Source organism: Callorhinus ursinus, unplaced genomic scaffold (assembly GCF_003265705.2).
Source record: "Callorhinus ursinus isolate GAN/ISIS: 27379988/994484 unplaced genomic scaffold, GSC_fseal_2.0 scaffold2, whole genome shotgun sequence".
NCBI lineage: Eukaryota > Metazoa > Chordata > Mammalia > Carnivora > Otariidae > Callorhinus > Callorhinus ursinus.
Genome location: NW_027397064.1, coordinates 93,634,207 through 93,658,518, shown reverse-complemented (window position 1 = coordinate 93,658,518; position 24,312 = coordinate 93,634,207). Strand labels below are relative to the sequence as shown.

Below are 24,312 nucleotides of genomic sequence, written 5' to 3'. Positions count from 1 at the left end.
CAGTGGCAGCTAAGAGCACTAACAGTCCTCCCAAGGATCCTTCTAGCAGTTTTTGTTTTGGAAACCAAATGGTGTCACTAGTAGTCTCACCCATTTAGGAGACATTTTTTTATTGGAAGAAAAATCTAGTACCAGAGTAAGATAATAAAGAGTTGTATTAATGAACAAATTATGTACCAACTCCTCTAAGTATAAAATGACAGTGGGAAGGAACATGATCTTTCTTAAAGAGTTTAAATGATAGTCTTCCAAAGACCCCGAAGTGTATACATTTTCTACTACAGGAATAAACTAAATATTGTGGTTCCTATTTGAAAGTAAATGGGTAAATTAAGACTAAATGAAGCATTCACAGTTTAATGTCCTAACAAAAACTTTTAAATAAACTTAAGAATGAAGTTAGAAATATAATCTGATCTATTTGATTTTGGATGTATGACTTAGTTTCTGGGAAGTGGTACTCATCTGTATACTAATATAGTAAGTATGATGCATGTATATGTTTATACTTATATGACATTCTCCCTGACTCACTGAACAAAAGGGAAACCTACACACTCTTCTTAAATTTGATTACATAAAAATAGAAACAGTGAGACGGTAGCGAATTAAATCCATCATTAAAATTAAGAACCCCATTAGGGAAAGTTGTGCCCACAGAACTATTGTAAAGTGATTACAGTCGATTTGGCATGTCTTTGTTCCAACCTTCTTAAAATGCTGTTACAATTGCTTTATTGTTATAAACATATCAGTACTATACTGTTCATGTTTGCTTTTATTTTTGTCAAATAACATGTATGAGGCTCTGAAAAATACTCTTAAATTTACATGTAAAAAGGCAAGGTCAACACTCTTACAAGCATATTCAATTGCAGTTTGAAAAAAGAAACAAAATCTATGAAAATCTTGAGTGTATCGTAACCATCGAATTACAAAATAAATATGGCCATTTATGAACCAGTAGAGATATATCATTGTTATGCATTCATTATCATTCTACCACTAATGAAAGAAAAACACATTCTCTAGCTGAAAAAAAAAAGCAAGAATTTCTATTTAAATCTAGCACACTAAGGGCCATGGACAATGTGCCCAGACAGGTACCTCCTTCTAAGCTGTGCCCCTCCTCTCTGTTTCCCTCATTCTCCATGCTTTCTCTCTTAGGTTCACACAACAGTAGCAGTAATTCAATCCCGACTAACACAACAATAACATCAGCTGGACAAGGCTGGACACATAGTCCCTCTACAGCTATTATTCTGTCACACACTTGTTGCGCATATGCAATCACCACCCATGAAAGGAAAGAAGGGGCTTTGCAATTATGTAATGAATTTAGCCAGTGTGGACAGCCAAATAAAGAATTGTGGCATCAGTATGACCTTCTTGGGCCTGAAGCAGTCAGCGTGCTCAATGACACTGCTGTGTCTATACAATGTACATTAACTTAACAATAAGACACCAATGGGCAGAGATTCGTCAAGTCAAAAGCATACACAAACACAACTTGGGGTTATCAAGGCCATGAGTGCAAATAAACAATATAGCTGGAGAATCGGGAGGATTCAGACCCTTTATGGAATTCCAACAATAAAAGAGAAAAATATTCAGAAACAGTCACACTAATTAAGACAACTATTTTGGATCATTTGTAAGCTTCCGAATAGATGAACAGGGTTATAATAGGTGTAGGAACGGAGAGAAGGGAATAAATGAGTTATTAAGCTGTTAAGTGCATTTATATTCATAAATATGTAAGGAAACTGGGAAGCTTATCATAACTAATTATTCCAATGAACAATTCTAGAAAAAAAGCAGTGAAGCTTCTCATTTTACACCACTGCATTATACTACTGCCTGTTCTGGAAAGGAGTGTTAAGAATGTTTCTCAAAGACAAAAAATAATCATGGAAAAAGAAAAATCATTATTTTGTGCACTTTTATGCGAACAGCCGAAAGCCAGAAGCGTAACTCCTGCGCACAGATTAAACAGAATGTGAAGACTATGAACAGACCAAGAGGCTGGTCCTTGGAGACCAGGCAGACAAATGGGACTCAACATTATGCAGTGAAATCTTTTCATCTCTAGGGATGAATAAACGCAAGAGAGCTGACAACAAAATCTGTGTGAGTTCTGTATGGTGTCCACTGTCATTTCTGATAAAGCTCCCCATGCTGAGGAAAACCCACAAAAGTAGCTCTGAGCCAGACAAAGAACTAAATTCCCAACAGCGGGGTGCAGAGTCTCTTCTCTGCGTTGTGGACAGCCCCTTTGTGTATAGAGGCCACTTCCAAAGCAGGGAGATATAAAGACTACATGCGGTCACTTATGGCAGTGTATTACACCTGATATAAGGCTTACAAGAGCAGAGCAATGCTTTAATCAGATTTTCTTGAGGAACTATTTGAACTACAGAGCATCCCTCTAAAAAAACGTGTGTGCCTACAAAAAAACACCACTATCTCATCAAGTTTAGAGTATGTGCAGAGTACTTCACTGCTTTTGAGTGTCAGGTAAAAGATACAGAAGTTCAGAAATCTGTAGGGAATTGGCTACATGTGGCTCCTAATGCAAAAGAATCTTAACGTTTGGAGCCACTCTTGATTTTCCCATCTTGGCCACTTTTTTCTTCTGATCCATTCAAAAAAGAGTGAGGGTCCTCACACTCCAGTAATTCGTGAAACCTACCCACCCCTTCCTTCCCATTCTCACGCCATCCCCTACCCCAGGCCTCTGTCCTGCTGGACAGAGTCAGTCTCCAAATAGCCCTGTGTTCTCCCCTCAGATCCCCCTATGCACCATTTTCAGGCTCATTTTCCTAATATTTCACCCATTTGGCCTGTGACTCAAAATTACCAGTGGCCTCCAATAGCATTTTCCAAAGTAGGTTCCACAGACATCTGCCCTCCCAAGATGCTCGATTACAAATGATTTCAGACATTAAAAATATTTGGGGAAACACTTAGAGATGACTAATGCACATTAGCCTATTTAAGCATCTGAGCCCTGCTGCAGGAGAGAAAAAAAAAATTTAAGCTTTCTCTCGGCTTTTCCTACTTTGAACCATAGGGCTGTGTTTTGACTTACACACCTACATCCAGCAGGACTACCATCCCAGGTGAATATGCTTTGGGAAATGTCAGCCCAGAGGATAAAGTTGAAATTGCTTAGCGTGCATGCATTGATCCATATGAAGGGGTTCCTGCTATACCTCTTCACCTTCAGCTCCCACTTGTCTTCCAGGGCTGCCCCAAGTGCCTGCCTGGGAGTCTGAGTGTAAGCCGTCTACTGATCAGCTCGCTCTTTCTCCTTCTTTCCTCAAGTCCAACTCCCACTGGGGACAGCTCACATTCTCCTTCCCCCCAGGAGGCCTATCCCAACCGCACTGACCCTCACTCATCACTTCCTCTTCCAACCTCCTGTTACTTTGATTTCCTTTTTCTATTTCACCAGCTCCACACTGGGTGTTTTTGGTACCTTAGAAGGTATGTCACACTCCACCTAGATAGAAAGCCCCTCATGGACATCTGTATCTTATTAACTTATTTTATAACTGACTTATAACTAACTGCATTTTGTGATGACTTATTATGAATCCATAAAACCTGGGACAAGATCTTGGGCAGTGCAAATGTTCAAAAAATAACCTTCCACGAAAATAAGGGGGATTTCTGCATATATGTCAGTATAGAAAGCGGAAGAAGGAGACCCTGTCGAGACCGAATAAAACTCTCAAGAGTAACTGAAATTTGGCAGAGTGGGTGAGGGATGTCCACAAAGCAGCATCAGGATTCTAAAACTTCTATAAAATCATTACCAGTGCTGAAATGTCTAAGGAGAAACCACCGACCCAAGGCCATGTACACCAAAACCTAAAAGGGGATTGTCTGGTGGAAAAGAAGATACAATCCCTAACCTGGTCTTAGATAGACATGATGATTTTCAGCAGAAGAAAACATCCCAAATCGGATACTTTTCTAATTCCCAATACAGTAAATTCCTAAGTTTCCTTCCTTCTTTCTTTTCTTCCTGCCCTCTACTCTACACATATTTACTGAACAGCTACTAGGCATTGAGCATTGAGCAAAAGAGACACCTGGAAATGTCTCAGGGAAAATCAGAACTATGAGGTACAGAGGGACAAAGGTTTCTACTTTCTAAATTCTTAGTGAAATTGGGGCGCCTGGCTGGCTCAGTCAGTTAAGCATCTGCCTTCGGCTCAGGTCATGATCTCAGGGTCCTGGAATCCAGCCCCGCATCGGGCTCCTTGCTCCACGGGAAGCCGCTTCTCCCTCTGCCTGCCGCTCCCCCTGTTTGTGCACACTCACTCTCTTTTTTTTCTTCTTCTCTCTCTCCCTGGCAAATATATAAATAAAATCTTTAAAAAAAATAAAAAATAGTGTGTGAGACAACAAGGATGAGACAGCTTGAGATACTATTTAAAAGCTGTCAGAAGCAGGAAGTGTGCAGAACCATGCCATTTCAAAGTTGCATGTTTCTTTTGCTTATTTATTTGTTTGAGAACTAATAACTTTCTGTTGCTACATGTCCAGTATTAGAATAATGGGCCCCAGTAATGGTCACTCCATATCCAACCCATCGCCTGACACACAGTAGGCACTTAATAACCATCTGCTGAGTCACTTAATGGACAAGAGAATGAAGTCAGGGAGGAAATGAGCCTTCTGCCCATACATAGAAATGCTGCATTTGACTAGAACTTTCGGGTGCTGTAATTCCTTTAAGCTGGAACTTAAAGTGAGTTGTAAAGCTCAATCTATGCCTTCTTGAGTTAAACATGTTTCCCTTAAAAATATCATTCTGAAAGCTTAAAATTTATATGCACAACAAAATATTTAGATAGGCTATGTGATTCCTCTTTTATGTTACAGTAATTCAGGCAAATTTACAGTTCCTGAGATGAAAGCACCACTCCAGAAATCTGAAAAGATAGTCTATAGTCTATTTTATACAATCTCATTAGGGAAAAAAAAATGGAGAGTAACAGCTGAGTTTGGACACTTGTCACTTGGGAGACAGTCGGGGGAACAGTACTACAGGATTAGAATATTAACACATTTAGGTTATTTAAAAAACCAAAACACAAAACAAGAAGTGATTACAAGTAAAAACAAAAGAGGAACGATCTGGGAGAAGTCAAAATGATCTGCGTCAGGTGAAGTATGTGCTGCATACTGTGCTCGCCAATGGTACAAGGAGGCTGAACTAACTGTCATTTTACAATGCCACGCTTACTGTTCAGCACACACACGTGAGTATAAAAGTTGGTATGAATTAAATTAGAGAACATTTTGGTAGCCTACATTTCATGCCATTAAAAAAAAATAACAAAACTACTGATGATAATGTGGTCTTCAGACTAAGGAAGAACCTTCCAAAAGAAGTAAGATATTTCCCTGGAGGCATTTGCAATGAAAATGAACAAAGAACTGAGGAAAGGAAGGGGATTAAATTCCTCACTGGCTAGTTACCACAGCCCAATCTTCTTTTTCTCTCATTTCTATAATGCTGTGAACAGAGTGTAGATAACCAAGAGACTGTTGAACCCAAATAGGACCCTGGATAAAGTAGTTATTAAATTAATCACATTCAACATTTCCAAACAATTCATTCAGAGCACCAGCAAAAACCACCTGGAGTAGGCTTATCTGGTAAGGATAACTCTCCCCTTTGTAACCCATAATAATTTGTTAATTACACCACTTTAGCACTTAAGGTTCTTATAATATAATATCTCTATAATGGAGAAAATAACATCTGTGTCACAGATAGCAAGACTGCTTCCTATAATAAAGAATGTGTCTGATGCTCACCCAGGGCTTAATAAGTAACAGGTGTCTTTATTATGATAATGCTCCTTATTATTATACTGGTATTATTATTATTAATTATCATATCAACCCCTCCCCTCTTTGAATTTGAAAGCTGAGAGCCAGACTGTGGTTTTCATCTTGGCATCCTGTGTAACCCAGCCCAGCACCGTTCCCAGGCATTCGATGATTTAATGTTAAGTGAAACTTTCTAGGTTTACTGTATGGACTAAATTATTTGCACCTTAAAGAGAAAATAGGTATTGTCGGTCATCATACTTGTAGAAGGCACATGCTCCTTCTGAAAGTAGCTGCAATTGCTTTTAACTATAACTTCCCTATAATGGTTTTTCTCTGTGGGGTTCTTGGAGACCATTCAGAGATGAGCTGAATGTGAAAAAGACAGTCCAACAAGGTCCCAACTAATATGAAAATAAGACTAAAAGACCCTAGCAGATAGCATATGCTAAACTTTTGTGCATTAGGTACAGTCTAAGTCCTTGATCCATGTTACATTTCACTCTTAACTTACAAATGCATATTTTTCCCCTATTTTATAGGTAAGGAAACTGAGGTCAATTAGAAAGATTATAATCTTGGCCCAAATCACATCCATAGATTGATATGAGAATGTGACCCCAGGTCTATAAGACTCCCAAGTTTGAACCCCTCAACCACCTGCATTGAAACATACAATTTTAGTAACACTCTGAGTTCACAATCCCTTTTAGAAGCCACAGATTTACCTTACAGCAGTAAGTGCTATGACCTGTTTTCAACATCTTCCTGCACATCATAAAATGATTAGTTTCCCTCCCTTTTCTGCCACCCTCTCACCTGCCACAGTACCTGAGAATCTAGTTACTGGCATCTTCATTAATGCACTCTGGAGGTTACGTTCATGTCAAATAATGTGAAACAGCTATGCTCTGAGAAGAGCAACACATTGGCAGGGGCTGTTTACTTAATCCATTACAACCTGCGGTCTGAGAAGTCTGAGCAGAAGCGGGCACGTGAAAACAGAGCTTACTTAGGTGGAAGAGTCTAATATCCAGAAAGCAATCTCAGGCAGAGGCAGCAGCCCTCAGCAGCATTTTACTGCAACAAGAAAGCCTCGCCGTCACCCGCATTCTGCTGCCTTTCAACTACACCCACAGGAACTCCAGAGGACAAAACTCTCAGGTATTTGAAAGGAATATGCCAATTGGCTAAGCAGGAAATTCACAGTTCTGCAGCAAAAGCTAGGAGGCTTGGAGCACAGAGTCCGTTCTCTAAATGTGCTCCTCAGCAGATATTTATTGAATGAATGAATGAATGAATGATGGGGCCCTGGATTAGAGAATCATGGGGAAGACTGACAACCCTGAACCAGGCTGACAGTAACCATCATCACCACGGTGCCCACCGCTCTGTTCTGTTCACATGGCTCACGTTAAATAGGAAAATCAGAGGACCGTGTCTGAGGTTGGAATCCACTGCACCTCCCACTCAACTTCATTCATTTGAAAACCTCAGGGATCCTGAAGCTGCTGAAGTTTGTCAGAGGAGGGCCAACTAGGTCCATCTAACTTGCCAAACATATGTGTATTTATTAGGTGTTTTTCACTGACCTACAAGTTCTAAACTAAGCTCTAACCTAAGATGCTATAATTTCTAAGAATGAAAATAACATATGGCAATGCCAAATACAGAATAATGGGCTTTTGGGAGCAAATTCTCCAGCAAACAAACTAAAAAACAAAACAAAACAAAACAAAAAACCACAAAACCACAAAACCTTACACATCTGAAAGTTCCCACAAAGCCACATGGCACTAAACAGTAAAAAGCTTCTTTGGGCATCTTCATTCTTTCCTAGTAACAGACCTTGCCCTGTGATTACCCTCTTGGGTTATCTGTTAATCTAGTCGTACCCACAGCCAGCCTCTGGCCATAATAAGCTCTCAGTGATACACTACCTTGCTAATGAAACTTTGAATGAAATGTTTCAAAAATGATAAGCAAGAGTATTAGCATGATGTCTGAAATGCCTACCAAATTTTCTAACTAGAAGCCGGGATTCTAGAAATCACTTTTGGAGAAAAGTCATGAATGATATTCACAGCTGGGAAGTGAGAAAAGCCTTTCTTCCATGTTGAAGGAGATAAGAAAACGAACCCATCTACATGAAAGCCTTAGGCACATTCTCTCTATAACTGTTAAAACAGCAAAACAGCCATTTATCCACCTGAGACATCCCCGGTTTTCAAAGTAATGGGTAAAAATGACCAAAACCTTAATTGTCTTCATATGGCTCACCCAAGGCACACAAACTCGCTTTTGATGCTCTAAGTACAGAAAATTGCTTCATTTCTAAAGTAAATATATACTAGCAACTTGCGGATATCTCAAGAATGCCTTGTAGCTAAAGAAAGTAACATCACTGCCTACTCATTTCGCTTAATTTGCTAGTCTCCCAGCAACTTTGTGCTTACACTTTCATCCCCTTTTTAGATGCTCGGATAAGGCAACAGTCCAGAAGCCTGGAAAGTGGCCACCTCCAGCAGCCCTCAGTTCACTGAGCCACCCTGGTCGCAGGATGGAGTTTCTTCCCAGGATGCCTTCCTGGGAATGTGCATGTTCCATGCATTGCACTCAGCTTCTCTAAGCTACATTCCAGCAACTAAGCTTCCTAAGCTTCTTCTGAATTGTTTATTCTGTGTTTTAAAGCTCCATCAGCTGTTGTGATGATCTGCAAGATTTTTTTCTTTTTGGTTAAGCAGGATTGGTGAGCATTACTGGGCCTTTAGGTGGAATCACTGCTATTTAAAATTCCTGCTGCCAGGATTAAAGGAGATAAAGCCTGTGAAAGCCTTTTGTAAACTGTAAAGTCCTGTTCCTATGTAGCGTGCTGTTATAATATTAACCATGATAGCAATAACCACAATCCAGTTGTAATGTGGACTCTAAAATGCTAATAGGCCTTTGGGTCTTGTCTTTGCTACATTCCCAACCCCAGGGCCTACACTGGTGCCCAACAAGGGGAAGCCTCTCAAGAAAGTTTTGTTTGGATGAATAAGTGAATGACTTTAAAACATCACATGTTTATACAAATTCCCGTCCACAGGCAAAAGGAAGCTAAGCATGACAATTTGGATAATGAAAATACTTTGCCAAAAACACTGTGTTGCTGAAAAGAAATACTGCAAAAAAAGTTCTTCTAAAGATAAATCCTCTGATAACGAAATCTGGTCCTTTGCAGTCAGTACTCAGGAGGAGGGGCAGCAGTATAGATTGGGGCAGGTATTTCCATTAGTCGTATAAATTTGTATTAGTTCACCATGGCTTAGAGGAGAAGGCTGCCATCCTAGAAAAAGGCTAGGGTAATGGGTATGAGGGGGTTAAAATGAAAAACAAAACAAAACACAAAGGCAGCAAAGTTTATCCAGACAATGGGCTTACTGTCAGGCTGTGTCTTTCTAGGGGTGGAAATGACCAAACTCTGTGTGGGAGAAGGGAAGAGGAGTGGAGTGGGAGGAGAGAAGTAGCGGAAGAAGAGATATTGGTATGAAATGGATTATTTTTTGAAAAAGCGTCTATGTACTAATTTTTGTACTAACTTTTTTTCTGTACTAATAGTTCCGGTCATTAAAGGGTTGATCTATTTTAAGTACCTATGTGTAGGAAATGGTGTGGGAAGAGGTGGAGGATGAAAAGAGAAAGGAAGGTGGTAGTGTCTAGGAACAGGGGCCTCACTTATCCAACTCAACGGAAGCCTTGAGAATAAGGGAAACTCTAGGGCTGCCACCGGTTACTCAGGAAAGCAAATACTTGCACCGAATTTAACCCTAGAAGATGAGGATACCCTAACACCCCTTTTTCCTAATGGGTGGGTGGGGTGGGGCCTAGAAGAGGGAAGGAAGAAGGCCTGCTACCCGGGAGGTCTGCAGGGCTCCAGCGGCAGGGAGGGCTTGTGCACCAGCGGCTGCTAAGCTCCAGAAAATATCGTATTTCTGCCCATCAATCAGTATTAAGCTGCTTTGGGGGCTGAGCTTTCGGCACAGGCAGTTGCCAGTAGCAACAGGGCACACACTCCTGGCTCCTGGCGAGCTGGGGCCCCAGCAGCAGCAGCAAGGGAGGGGCAGTCAGGGTTAGAGGCCCTGAGTTGGGTAGACCCTGTCAAGGACTCACTGGTGATGGAGGGTGGGGGGGCCGGGGGATTAGGGTGTGCCAGGTGGAGGGCGGCGTGCCCTGCTGGGGCCAGACCAGGTAGCGGACCTGGCCACTGGCCTCTAAGGATGGGAAGTTAGGGGGTTTCTGGCGGCACAGCAATGCCCTTGCCAAGCTCAGCAGCCTCCCGTCCCCGCCTGGAGGCGCCTCGCTCTGCGGGCACCTGAACAGGAGAGCCAAGGCGAAGTGGCGGAAGAGGCGCGGGTACTGCGCGTGGGTGGGTCAGGGTTCTAAAGATCCCGCCCCCTCCCCCGCCACCCCTCCGCCCTCCGGGAGTCTCTGGAGAATGCCAACGTGGAATTGTGTCTGCACGTGTGAGTGTTTTCGTTTGCACTTCTAGCACAAAAGCGAGGCCCCACAGGTGGAAAGGAGGTTGTGCGTCTGTGTGTGTGTTGTGTGGTGCTCCGACTGCGTGCGAGCCGCGAGATAGATGAGGCACAGGCACCCGGCTCCCACCCACCTTCCTGCCTCAGGTGTCAGGGGTGTCCGAGCGCCAGCACTTGGGGAGGAGAGCCGTAAACCTCGCGCCACCTCCCCGAACTTCTCCCCCTGCTGTTGGGATCCGGTAAGGTGGGAAAGAAGGACGACAGACAGGGAGGGCCGTGGAGGGCAGAGGTGGACCGAGGAGGCCACAGGAGGAGGCACGGATGCAGGGCGACCGCAGAAGGAGGCGCGGAGGCACGGGGCCCTCGGGGTCCGGTGGGAGCACCCCCGCTGAAAGGCGGGCGGAGAAGCCCGGGCTTCGGGCGCGGGGGGCGCGCCTGGGAGGGGCGGGGGCTGGCGTCTCCTTACCTGGCCTGTGCTGGAGCATTTTGCAGCGGGGCGCGGGCGAGGTGGGTGCCACCCTCCCTGGGGGCAGACCCTGCAGTGCTGTCACTTCGGGGGCAGCCAGGCGCCGGCCGCAGAGCCCGGAGTTGACAAACTTGCCAGGTCCGGAGCGCGCGGAGGTGGCGCGGGCCACGCGCGCTGCACAGCCCACGGCAGCCGGGACACCAAGCGCTCCGCGGCGCCCTTCCGCTTTGTTGTGTTCCACTGGTCTCCCCGCGCCTGCCTCCGGGTGTCTCGGCGCCCGCCCGGCAGTGGGACGTTTCCCCCGCGTTCAGCGAGGCCCCTCGGTGTGCGTGCCACTTTCCTCCCCGAGGCGCGTTAAAGAGCTGCCCTGGAGCGCCTGGCGGGGCTGCGCAGTGCGCTCCTACCGGGCGGCTCCGGCCCACAGATTCCCGCCCCCCACCTTCTCCCCCTCCCCGCCCCTCCCCGGCACCCCCATCAGAAGCTGCTTAGGATCGGGCTGTCAAATCCAGCCCATCTGCTGCAATCATAATCAGTCTCAACCGAACGGTTCTGACAAATCTCCGCCTGGAGCGGGAGTTGGGGAAGCCGTTGGGTGAGGGGCGGGATGGTGAGGAGGGGGCGACGGGGGCGACAGGGACAGGGTTCCGGGAGAGAGGGGCCTAGAGGCTTCCATTGTCTGCCCCAAACAGAGGAACTGAAACGGGAAATGGGGATCCCAAAAGCGAAATAGTGTTTTCCTTTCCCAGTTCCCAGTAAGAAAAATCAATCCACCCTGGCAGGCCCTGGCATACCCCACCCCCATCCCAAACCCCTGCATGCTGGGTCTAGGTGGAACGAATTTCAGCTAATGAACTAAACAAACAGGTCCTGTAATCTTATCATCAGGCTGACCCAGAGACTGGCACAGATACCCAAACTATTGTAATTGGCAGGTAAGAGCTGAACTAACAGCCATTCGTCTGGAGTCAGAAGTTGATTCCCCAGTACATTTGGGAATACAGATTATGGAAGGAGAACCTTCCTGTAATTGGTGAAGAAGCAGAGCCCCTTGTGTCCTGTTGGCATTTTGGGAGATAAAAGGAACATTTGTTTTTGGACAAGAAAATGCTAAACTCAGTTTAGCCCCAGTTAGAGCTTAAAGAGTTTTCATAATTTTCCTATTTTCTCGTGAACATGCTTTTTAAAGACAACCTATTTTAACAGAAAATGATGGCTTCTAAAGCTGACATTATTTTTCCGAACTCAAATAGTTTCTTCTGCAGATCAAATAAGGTGCCCTGTTCAATAATAATATACTTTGAACTGTTTTAATACGCCACTTCAGTATAAACCACACATCATTCTACTGGTTATAGCCTTACAAGGATTAGGGCAAAAGTTTAAAAAAATAAATAAATAAAAATAACAGTAGTCCTAGATATACATAAACAAGTCTTCAGGCATCAAGAATACAACCCAGGGGATTATGTCTGGTCTTGTACATTCTTCTCAAGTGCTAGAAAATGTTCAGTTACCCTAAATGACAGTATTTGTTGGGGAAATAATTCGTTGGATAAACAAATTACCAGTTGAAAAGTTGATGGGGGAAGTTTTAAGCCATTGATTCAGATAGGTGTAAAAACCAGGCAAAAATATGTATACTGTGAAAACTGAACAGAGTTTGAAATTAGTGCTCAAATCACTCTTTTGCGTTATGTTGTAGTTGAGAAATGTGGGCAAGCCCCATTAAGCACCCACTTATCTAGGCAGATACTGTGTCTTCTACTTATTTTATAGCCCAGTGATGCTTACAATAGCAACATGCAACTATGGGCATTTGGTGAATGTTGATGGTTTGAAATTTTGATTTACAGGTCAGGCTCAAAATCATATACATCACTGTGACTTGATAGGCGAGGGAAAATGAGGTTCAAGTGTTTTCCCAGTAAGTAAATAATCTAAGTCTAGGGCAACTATCGATCAGATTTTAAGGCATTTTTAATCAATATTTAAAACTGAGGTTTTTCATTGTCAAGCTGTTTCATGTGCTTATTAATAGTAAAACTTTTTATTAAAAGATTCATCAACATGGTGCCACAAAATAAGGATTTCAGAAGGGGTCCTCTCCACCAGAATGGACTTTCATGCTGGTGACTAATTTAAGGAACAGTGTTCAGGAAACTGGTGTTTCCCAGGGAGAGAAGAGCTACGCTGAGAGTCAGACTCTGGGCTGCAGGCACCATCCTGAGTTTTGCTGTGTTCATTTCTCAAGTTGGAAGTTTCAATTGCATCAGGACCAAGGGAGAGGCTTAATTGATGGCCCCACCTCCAATTCATCAAGTCTTTGGTTCTTACTTCAAAACATATCCTGTCTAGTTCTTTCAATTACTTACTGTTTACATTGTGTTAGTACTAGAATATATGAGTGGAAAACACACACACACACACACACACACACACACACAATTTGGGGGGCGCTGGGTGGCTCAGTCGTTAGGCGTCTGCCTTCAGCTCAGGTCATGATCCCAGGGTCCTGGGATTGAGCCCCACATCGGGCTCCCTGCTCAGTGGGAAGCCTGCTTCTCCCTCTCCCACTCCCCCTGCTTGTGTTCCCTCTCTTGCTGGGTCTCTCTCTGTCAAATAAATAAATAAAATCTTAAAAAAAATTTTTTGACCTTATGGAACCTACACTCTGGAGGGCAAGAAAGACATTAGCAAAGAATACAGAAGGAAATCATATTCTCCGCTATAAGGCAATCAGTGCTATGGAGAAAAATAAAACAAGGAAGGCTGAGTGGTATTCAAGTTTAAACAGAGGGCTCAGTGAAGGTCTCAGTGAGAATTTAAGTGTGATTAAAGGAGGTGAGGAAGCAGGTAAGCCATGCAGGTGTCTGAGACAAGATGCTGGGGCAGTGGTCCTTAGAGGGAGTGTGCCCAGTGAGATTTAGGAACAGCAAGGGGCAGTAGGGATGGAACAGAGTAAGGGCAGAGGGTTAATGGGACAGATCGCTGGGTGGGGCTTAATGGGCCAATTTAAGGACTGGTTTTTACCCTAGGGGATATGGAAGGCCAAGGACACAGAGGGTTTTGAGGAGAGAAGTTTCATGATCTGACTTTTGTTTAATGGACCGTTCTTTCTATCCTATTATGAATTATAGGTGGAAAAGGAGGGAGGCCATGGGAAAACCTGTTATTAGGCTATTAGTGTAAGAATCAAGGTGAGAGAGGACAGCTCAAACAGGACCACAGCAAGAGGTATAATGAGTACTGGCAGCAATTTGGGATTGTTTTGCATTGACAGCCAGCTGTATCTGCTTGGGACCGGGGTTAGGAAAAACAAAAGAAGTAAAAAAAAAAATAGCTCCAAGTGTTTGGCCTTAGCAACCAAAACAATGGAGTCGCTATTAATTGAAACGGGGAAGGCTGTGGGTAGAGCAAATTTGGTGGAAGAATCAGGGGTTCAGTTTTGGATGTGTTAGGATTGGGAAACCCATGAAATTAAACTTTAAATAGAGTTAAATTATGCAAAGCTCTTAGAATAGTTCCTGGCTTTTGGTGAGGGCTATATAAATGTTTGTGGTGGTGGATTTTGTGTTAGTGAAGTTTGTGTTGGTGGTTGTCACTGTTATTATTGGGGTTATTGAATAGGCAGCTGGATAAACATTCACGGACTGTGTTCAGGGCAACAGTAGCGGGTGGAAATGTGAATTTGGGAGCTGGATAAAGTATAGATGATGTTAAATTAAATCCGGCACATCAGGTAGGTCATTATGGCTGTGAGTACAGTTAAAAAAAAAGAAGACATTTGAGGACTGAATCCTGAGTCATTCCAACTTTAAAAAGTCAAAAATATGAAGAGCAACCAGCAAATGAGACCACCCTGAGGGGCAGCTAATGGGGGAGAAGACAAACCAGGAGAGAGAAGGCTCATCCAGAAACCCAGTAAAGAAGATATTTCAGTAAGAAGGGAGTCATCTGCTAGTTACAGTCTCCTGATACGAGTGGCTCCGAAGAAAACCCAAAGGAAAACAGAGGAAAGCTATGAGAGAGTTTATCAGGGATTTTAGATAACTTAATTGTCTACCATTTTTTATAACACCCAGGGTGTCCTAGCACCTACCTAAGGATCACCTACATGAAAGATACTCAGTGTGTGCTGAATTAAGTTACGACTCAGTGAAAGGATTAAATGCCTTATGCTGCAAAGTATTTCTCAAATTATGGTCCATGGATGATGTAGGATGGGCCTTCTGTTCTTTAAATCAAGAAATATTGATGTAGGACAGGGTTTTTAAGAGGGAATAGACCTGGGAAATAATTATGTTTCCTGTCTATTAGGCAATGTCAATAGATAAAAGACTTCTAGACTACAAGTCTCATATCAAATACTTTCTCCAACCATGTTTGGTAATATTAAATTATTAACGAAGAAATAACTCGCATACATACGTAAGTTTAAAAATACACTTCTGTAAGTAATCTTACAACTTACTGTAACAGCCCACTTAAAATGAGCAAAAGATTCTGAATCTATCCTTTATCAACAAAACATATAAAAATGTCAAATAATTTTATGAAAAGCTGCTCATCATCATTAGTCACTGGAGAAAAGCAAATTAAAATCACAAAGGAAAAGAGATAATGCACCCCTATGTTTACTGCAGCGTTATTTACAAAGCCAAGATATGGAAGCAGCCCCAGTGTCCACATTGTTCAAGAGTCAACTGTATCTATAAAGGTAACAACCTGCATGAATCTATTCATGGCTTTATACCAACTGAAAGAATATCCTACTTTGTGACTGGCTTTTTGTTTGATTCCATTTGATTCTAAAACACTCTAGAGACAAAAAGCCGATCAGTTGTTGCCTGGGGCTAGGGATGTAGATGGGAGCCACTACAAAGAGGCTCAAGGCAATTATCTGGTGTGTGGGGAATACTCTGTATCATGATTGTGGTGGTGGTTACAAAACTGTTTGTCAAACTAATCAAATTGCACATTTAAAAAAGTGGTGAATTTTATTGTATGTAAATTATACCTTAAAAAAAGATTTTTTTAAAAAAATAAAGAATTTAGTGTGTGTGTGTGTGTGTTTTGTTTCGTTTTGTTTTGTTCTGTTTCTGTTTTGGTAGGGGAATTATAGTGCTTTCCCATTTGAGAAGAGGAAGCTTACCTCAGAAATATTACCACTTCATAATCCCCAGTGAAATAACTGATCCAAATAAGGATCGTCAATAGATCTGAAAGATGGTAAGAGGGATGGGAAACTGAATATTCATTTGTTAACAAATATCAATTCATAATGTTTGCTAACTACTAAGGGAAAAAGTTATATTTTACAAGGGAGAGATCAGCTGACATGTTCCTCCTTATATGATGCTATATGAGAAGTATATAGAGTCACTTAGGAAGTTTTTATTGCAAAAAAACATGTTTAACCTGAATCTAGCAAGCCTTTTGACATCATTTCCAGCTTACAAGAAATACGCAATCTAGAGAATTAGATAAATGGTACCACAAGAAAACAATAAGGCAAATGCAGGATGAAGGGTGCTTTGGAACTCTTCAAAAAGTCAATGTCCATAAAAGGAAGAAAGTACAAAGACTAAAATCAATGAAATGAGATAGGACATAAGTTAAAGTCATGGGTTGGGCCTTTCTCCAAATGGAACACCTTCTATCAAGGACATTTTGGGAACAACTAGACAAATGTAAGTAAGGCTGGTATTAGAGAACTTTTATTAATTTTGCTAAGGGTAGGGCGCCTGGGTGGCTCAGTCAATTAAGCATCTGCCTTTGGCTCAGGTCATGATCACAGTGTCCTGGGATCAAGTCCCACATTGGGCTCCCTGCTCAGCAGGGAGTCTGCTCTCCCTCTGCCCTTCCCCCCTGCTCTGCTTGTGCTCTTTCTCGCTCTCTCTCTCTTTCTCTCTTGCGTGCGTGCGTGTGCGAGCAAAAATAAAGAAATAAAGTCTTTAAAAAATTGTTGCTAAGGGTTAAACATGATATTGTGGTTATAAAAGAAGTGGTCCTTATTTTAAGAAGACACATGCTAGGGGCGCCTGGGTGGCTCAGACGGTTAAGTGTCTGCCTTCGGCTCAGGTCATGATCCCAGGGTCCTGGGATCGAGCCCCACGTTGGGCTCCTGGCTCAGCGGGGAGCCTGCTTCTCCCTCCTCATGCACTCTCTCTCTCTCTCTCTCTATCTCTGTGTCTCAAATGAATAAATAAAATCTTTAAAAAAAAAAAAAGACACATGCTAAAGTATTTAGGGTTGAAGTATCATGGAGTTTACTACTCACTTTGGAAAAAATACACATGAAACAAAAATGTTAAAATGTTTTGATGCTAACTTAGGGATAGATGAGTGTTATACTCTCCTGGACTTTTAATCTTTTAATTTTTCTATATATTTGAATTTTTTCTTAATAAAAAGTGAAAAACTATAAACTTCTAATAATTATAAAAGGATCAATAATTAATATAAATGGGTCAATAATTAAGTATAAAGACATTTGTAAAAATAGAATTTGGTGTCTTAAAATTACTGTGTATCAAATCTTCTACAATGGAAGGAAACTAAAGCAATACATAGTGGGGAATTAAAATTTTAGTGCACATTCTAGAAATGAAAAAAAAATGGAAAATGAATGTGTAAGACATCTAACCCAAAAGGAAAGAAAAAGAATAACAATAAGTGGAATAGAGGAAATAATAAAGGTAAAATCAAAATCTGATAAAACAAAACACAAAGCATTAGTACAGGATCAATAGAACAATATTTGCTTAGACCAATGAAAAACAGAGGCAACATAAGTCACTAAGCTTAGGAATAAAAAGGGCTACACAACTGAGAATACAACAGATACTTAACAGAAGTACTTCAGTATGAGCAACTTTATGGCAATAAATTTGAAAACATTGGTAAAATGATCAATGTCCTAAAATTTAAAATAGAACATTTAATAAAGCTCACTCAAGAATCAAAAGAATCTTGAACAACTTCATAGATCAAATCCATAGTTGAAAAAAAAATTACTCCTGTATAACCAATAGGCCCAGATTTTTTAAACCTCTTTATTGAGATATAATTCACGTATCATAAAATTCACCCATTTAAGTGCACAATTTCTTTATTTACAGCACATGCAGTTTGTGCAACCATCACTATCACTTAAGTTTAGAAGATTCATCACCCCAAAAAGAAACCCACAGTACCTATTAGCAGTCACTCCTCATTCTCCAGCCAGAGGTAACCAATAACCCATTTTCTATCTCCATCAAATTTGCCTATTCTGAACATTTTCTATAAATACCTTATACAATATAAGACCTTTTGGGTTTGGCTTCTTTCACTTAGCATAATGTTTTCAAGATTTGTCCATGTTGTAGTATTTATCTGTATTCCATTCCTTCTTATTGCCAAATAATATTCCATTATAGCCATTTACCAAATTGTATTTATCCATTTATCAGTTAATGGACTTTCTGGTTGTTTCCACTCTGTGGCTATTGTAAACAATGCTGCTAAAAACCTTCATGTGCCAACTCTTATGTGGACATAAGTTTTCTTTTCTCCTGTGTATATATGGAGGAATAGAATTTCTGGGTCCTATGATAACTATATTTATCATTTTGAAGAACTGGTGAACTGTGTTCCAAAGCAGCTATACCATTTAATTCCCATCAGCTATATAGGAAGCTTCCAATTTCTCCACATTTTCTCCAACGTTCATTATTATTTATTATTGATTATAGCCATCCTAGTAGTATCAAGTGGTATTTTGTTGTGATTTTGATTTGCATTTTCTTAATGGCTAATATTGTTCTGTATCTTTTCATCTGCTTATTGGTCATTTGTACATCATGTCTGGAGAATTTTTTTTTCAATTCCTATGCCCATTTTTAAATTGGGTTATTTGTCTTTTTATTGTTAAATTGTAGGCCCAACTTTTTTAATGGCATTTTTTACAAAACCTGAAAACAATACAAAAACTCTAATATCCCTATCTTATAGAAAGAGTTCAAGGAAGTAGAAATAGCAGGGAAGAGGAGAAAGAAAGGGGAGTAATGGGGGAGAAAAGGAAGAGAAGAGGAGGAAAGACTTTTATGAGTTACCCAGAATGACCTTGATACTAAAAGTAAACATAGGTCATATAGGGAAAAAAATTAACAAATGTCTCAAAAATCCTAAATAAAACAGAATCTACCAATATAAAAAAATAATAGCCATGATAATGGTAATAATATGGTATGACCAAGTAAGGTTTATCCTGTAATACAAAGGTGATTTGCCCCTAGAAAAATCTATTAATTTCCAAAAATATATATTTTTTAGAAGATTAAAAAAAAGATATCATTTCAAAAGTTGCTGAAAATTATAGTAATATTCAACATTTACTCATGATTTAAAAACAAAAATCTTTCACAAACTAGGAATAGAAGGGAACTCTGTTAAGTTGATAATTGGTGTCTACCAAAAAATCTATAGCATGCATGATACTAAATAGTGAAATTTAAGACATTTCCTTTAAGTTTTTGTTCTAGACAGTGAAGCCCCATTACCACTTCTGTTCAATATTTTCTAGGTCTTAGAGCAATGACATAAAGAAACAAAAGGTATAAGAATGAGAAAGTAACGAACAAAACTATCATTATTTATAGTCAATATTATCTCCATAGAAAACTAAAGAGAAACCAGAGGCAAATCATCAGGTATATGAAGATAGTAGCATGTTTACTCAATAAAAGAACTAAGATAGTGTCCTAAGAAAGGTGCCAAATTATTAAAAATGTAACATTTTTAGAAGATCTCATTTAAAAGAGTAAAATTTAGAAGGTATATAGGAATAAACACAAAGATGTGAAAAATCTTTATAGTGACTACTTTACTGAAGGGCATAAAAGAAAACCTAAGCAACTAGGAAAACATATAGTAGTAGATCGGAACACTCAATCTCCTGACTTAATCTTTAAATGTGAAACATTATCAATCAAAACCCCAGCACGTTTATACATTGAACTTTACTGGCTGATGGTGAAATTCTTATAAAAAAGAAGGCCAAAAATAACCAACTAATCTTTAAGAAGAGTGACTGCACTAACATCCAAAAAAGGGTCAGGCAATGTACTTTATAGTTAAACAAATAAGTGAGATAATTGCATCAATGAATACAAAGAGAGCTGAGAAACAGACCCACATATATGGGATTGAGGTGTAGGACAAATGGAACCATGAGTTAGAGAGGAAAGGATTGACTATTGAAACAATGGCACCAGGTCCACTTTGTATCTGAATAAAAAAGACAAAATTAGAACCCTACCTCAGACCATTCACAAAATAATAAACTCAGATTAAAAACTCAATGTGTGAAAGAGAATAAAGTTGGAGGACAGACACTACCCAATTTTACAACTTATTATAAAGCTACAGTAATCAAGACACTGGGGTATTTGTGAAAGGACAGAGAGATCAATGGGACAGAATGGAGAGACCAGAAACAGACCCCCATAAATACAGTCAAGTTATTTTTGACAAGAGCAAAGGCAATACAACAGGGCAAAGATAATCTCTTCAAAAAATGGTGCCAAGACAACAGGACATTCATACACAATCAATCAATCTAGAAATCGACTTTATACCCTTCACAAAAATTAACACAAAATGGATCACAGACCTAAATTTAAAACACAAAAACTCTTCAACTCTTAGATAATAATGTAGGGGAAAACCTAAATGACCTTAGGTATAGTGATACTTTTTAGCTACAACACCAAAGACATACTTCATCAAAGAAATAATTGATAAGCTGGACTTCATTAAAATTAAAAACTTCTCTCTGTGAAATATAATATCAAAAAAGTGAGAAGACAAGCCACAGATTGGGAGAAAATACTTGTGAAAGATACATCTGATAAAAGACTAACCTAACACATACAAACAACACTTAAAACTCAACAATAAGAAAACGATCCCATTAAAAACAGCCCAAAGATCTTAACAGATACTTCACCAAAGAAGATATACAGATGCAAATAAGCACATGAAAAGATGCTCCACATCGTGCCATCAAGGGAATGCAAATTAAAACAATAATGAGGTACCACTATATATCTGTTAAAATGGCCAAAATCCAGTGACAATACCGCCCAGTGGTGAGGATGTGGAGCCACAGGAACTCTCACAAGTTAGTAGTGGGAATATAAAATAGTTGAGCCAATTTGGAAAATAGTTGGACAGTTTCTTACAAAGCCAAACATACTCTTACCATATGATCTAGCAATTGTGTTCCTTGATATTTACCCAAAAGTGTTGAAAACTTAGTGTCCACATAAAAACCTACACATGGATGTTTATAGCATTTTTGTTCATAATTGACAAAACTTGGAAGCAACCAACATGTCCTTTAGTAGGTGAATGGGTAAATAAGCCATGGTACATCCAGACAATGGGATATTACACAGCACTAAAAATGAACCATCAAATTGTGAACAGACACAGAGTTACCTTAAGTGTATATTACCAAGTGGGAGAGGCCAATCTGAGAAGGCTATATACTGTTTGATTCCAATAATATGACATTCCGAAAAAGCCAAAACTATGGAAACAATAAAACAAAACCAACAAACAAACAAAAAATCAGTTGTTCTTAGGAGCAAGGTGAGCAGAAGAAATGAATAAGCAGAGAGATGAACAGGAGAATTTTGATGGCAGTGAAAATACCCTGCATGACATTATAATGATGGATATGCCATTATACATTTGTCTGAACCCACAGAATGCACAACACCAAGAGTGAACCTAAGGCAAACTATGGACTTGGGGTGATTATGACATGTCAATGTAGATTCACTGTTGGTAAAAATATACCATTCTAGTGATTAGGGGAGGTTACGCATGTGTGGGTGCAGAGGGAGTATGGGAAATCTCCATTCTTCTCAGTTTCATTGTAAACTTAAATCTGCTATTTAAAAAACTAAAGTCTAAAAAAAAAAAAAAACCTTCTGAATGTAAAAAGCAAACCTATAAAACTTTTTGAAGAACGCTTTGGAGAAGCTGTTTATATTATTTCAGGATGCAAAGTAAAATGAAGTATTTCACTACATTGAATTATTCAGTCTCTGTGGGGGAAAAAAATTACCATGAAGAAAAAGAAAAGTCAAGGCACAGTATCCTAATAAGAATCATTATCCCAAATTTATAAAGAACTACCAAGGAGTAAGAAACTCGTTTTAAAAATGGAAAGTGTATGAATAGGCAGTTCACAGAAGAATTTAGTAAATGGCAAAAACATGTATTAAAGTACTAATATCATTACTTGGGAAATACAACCTAAAATGGCAATAAGATATTATGTCATGACTATCGTAATCACAAAAAAATAATCACTGGTTACATCATGTGTTGGTGAGGATGTGTGGAAAAACAACTCTTCCACACTGCAGATCAGAACAGTCGGGACTTGGTGAAGTTCAAGTTACTCATGCTCTAAGACACAACAGCTCTATATCTATATACTTGCTCCGGGGAAAGTCTCAAACATATGAAAACTCATTATATGTTAAGTCTCAAACATCAGTAGGGTCCTAAAGTAGAACTATAAAAAAAAACAACAAACGAACACGCTGATAACAATACAATAAAACCATAAATTAACGATCAAAATTAAAAAATGGAAAAGCCCTCCTCCCTCCTGTGACTTGGGAAACTAACTTTTAAGCAATTCTCAAATGAAATAGAGTACTCAAAATGAACTTTAAACTTTCCTAAAATATAATGATAAAACAACTGGATGCGTTTAAAGCTGTGGTCACAGAAAAATTATTAGCACATTGAACAGTAATATATATAAAGGATATAAATAAAAAAGGAAGGCCAAAAAAGGAAAATTAATCAAGGAAAGTACAGGAAGGAGACAAGGGTAAGAGCAAAATGTACTGAAGTAGAGAACAGCAAAGCAATAAACCTAGTTAAGAAATCAAAATCCAGGTTTTCTCTTAAATGGACCCCTACATAATTCGACCCAAAAACAGGGGGAAAGAAAGCACAAATATACAAGATAAGAAACGACAATAGGAAATCACCACTGAAATAGAAAAGAAAAAAAAAAATTAAGAGGCTACTTTATAGATGTCATCTTTATGGAACTAAATTTGAAAATATAGATAAAATGGAGTAATTTCTTTGGAAAAGACATTTACCAAAATTGGTTCTATTTAGGATAAAAAACTTAATCAGATAAACTTCTCTAAAAGAATAAAGAAAGTAATTAATATAGTATCCCAACCAAAAAAACTGTAGGCCCCTATCCTTTCACTTGAGAATTCTAACAAATCCTCAAGATAAGACCATTCCAATGTTCCTTATATTTTTTCCAGAATATGAAAAAGAAGAAAAAACCTTCTAATTATTGTTATAAAGCAAGTGTATCATTAACAGTTACTATGGACTGAATGTTTTCATTCACAACAAATTCATATGTGGAAAGCCTCCCTCCAGATATGATGGTATTAAGTGGTGGAACCTTTGGGAGGTGGTCAGGATTAGATGAGGTCATGAGGGTGAGCCCTCATTAATGGGATTACTGCTCTCGTAAGAGTCGTGAGAGAGCTTGCTTCCTCCCTCAGCTCTCCACCATGTGAGGCACCAGGAGGCTGAGGACACAAGAAATCAGCGATTTGCAACCCAGAAAGTGGGCCCTTGCCAGAACTCAACCACACTGACACCCTGATGACAGACTTTCAGCCTCCAGTACTGTGAGAAATTGATTTCTGTTGTTGATAAACCACCAGGTTTATGCTATTTTGTTATAACAGCCAAAACCAAGAAAACAATTTCACCTGATTAAAGACAGTTAAAAAGTATTATAGACCAATGTCACTATATATTGATGCAAAAATGCTAAATAAATATAAGCAAAACAATGCAATGCTACATTAAAAAATATACCATGACCAAAAGCCACTTGCATTTGGCTCAATACTAATTAGTTAATATAATATACCACATTGCTAAATCTAATAAGAATAACTGCATGAGTCTCTACACAGATATTTTAAAAACCTTGACAAAATTTAACACCCTCCCTGATAAAAATTCAGAAAGATAGGAATTGATGTATTTTTTTAACATGATAACACACACACACACACACACACACACACACACACACACACCCTTTGTCTGAACACCAGTATCTCACTTAATAGAGAAATATTTGAGGCATTTCTAGTAAAATCATGGACAAGGCAAGGATGCCCACTCTCCCCACTACTATTCAACATTATAGTGTAATCAATTCAGTCATACAAGATAAATCAAATAGAGCCTAAGAATTAGAGAACAAATAAAAACTATATTTTTAGATGACAGTAGTATGCCTGAAAAAATAATGTGAATCAACAATAAAATTAATTCAAACAATAAAAATTCAGGTTCACTATCATTAATACACATAAATCAATCACCATCTTTTATACTAATAATGACCTGTTAGAG

At 39.7% G+C, this 24,312-nt stretch overlaps 1 protein-coding gene across 5 annotated transcripts in view; it reads right to left on the bottom strand.

Annotated features, from left to right (window-relative positions):
• NCKAP5 (NCK associated protein 5) overlaps window positions 1-24,312 on the bottom strand; it is a 965,493-nt gene that overhangs the window by 570,173 nt on the left and 371,008 nt on the right. Inside the window, exon 1 of one of the 5 annotated variants that reach the window (XM_073884793.1) lies at window positions 10,837-11,170. The exons of the other annotated variants lie outside the window; for them this stretch is intronic. The gene's annotated coding sequence lies outside the window, so the exon portion shown is untranslated. Of the gene's footprint in view, window positions 1-10,836; window positions 11,171-24,312 lie in introns of those variants that run through there. 5 annotated transcript variants of the gene reach the window in all.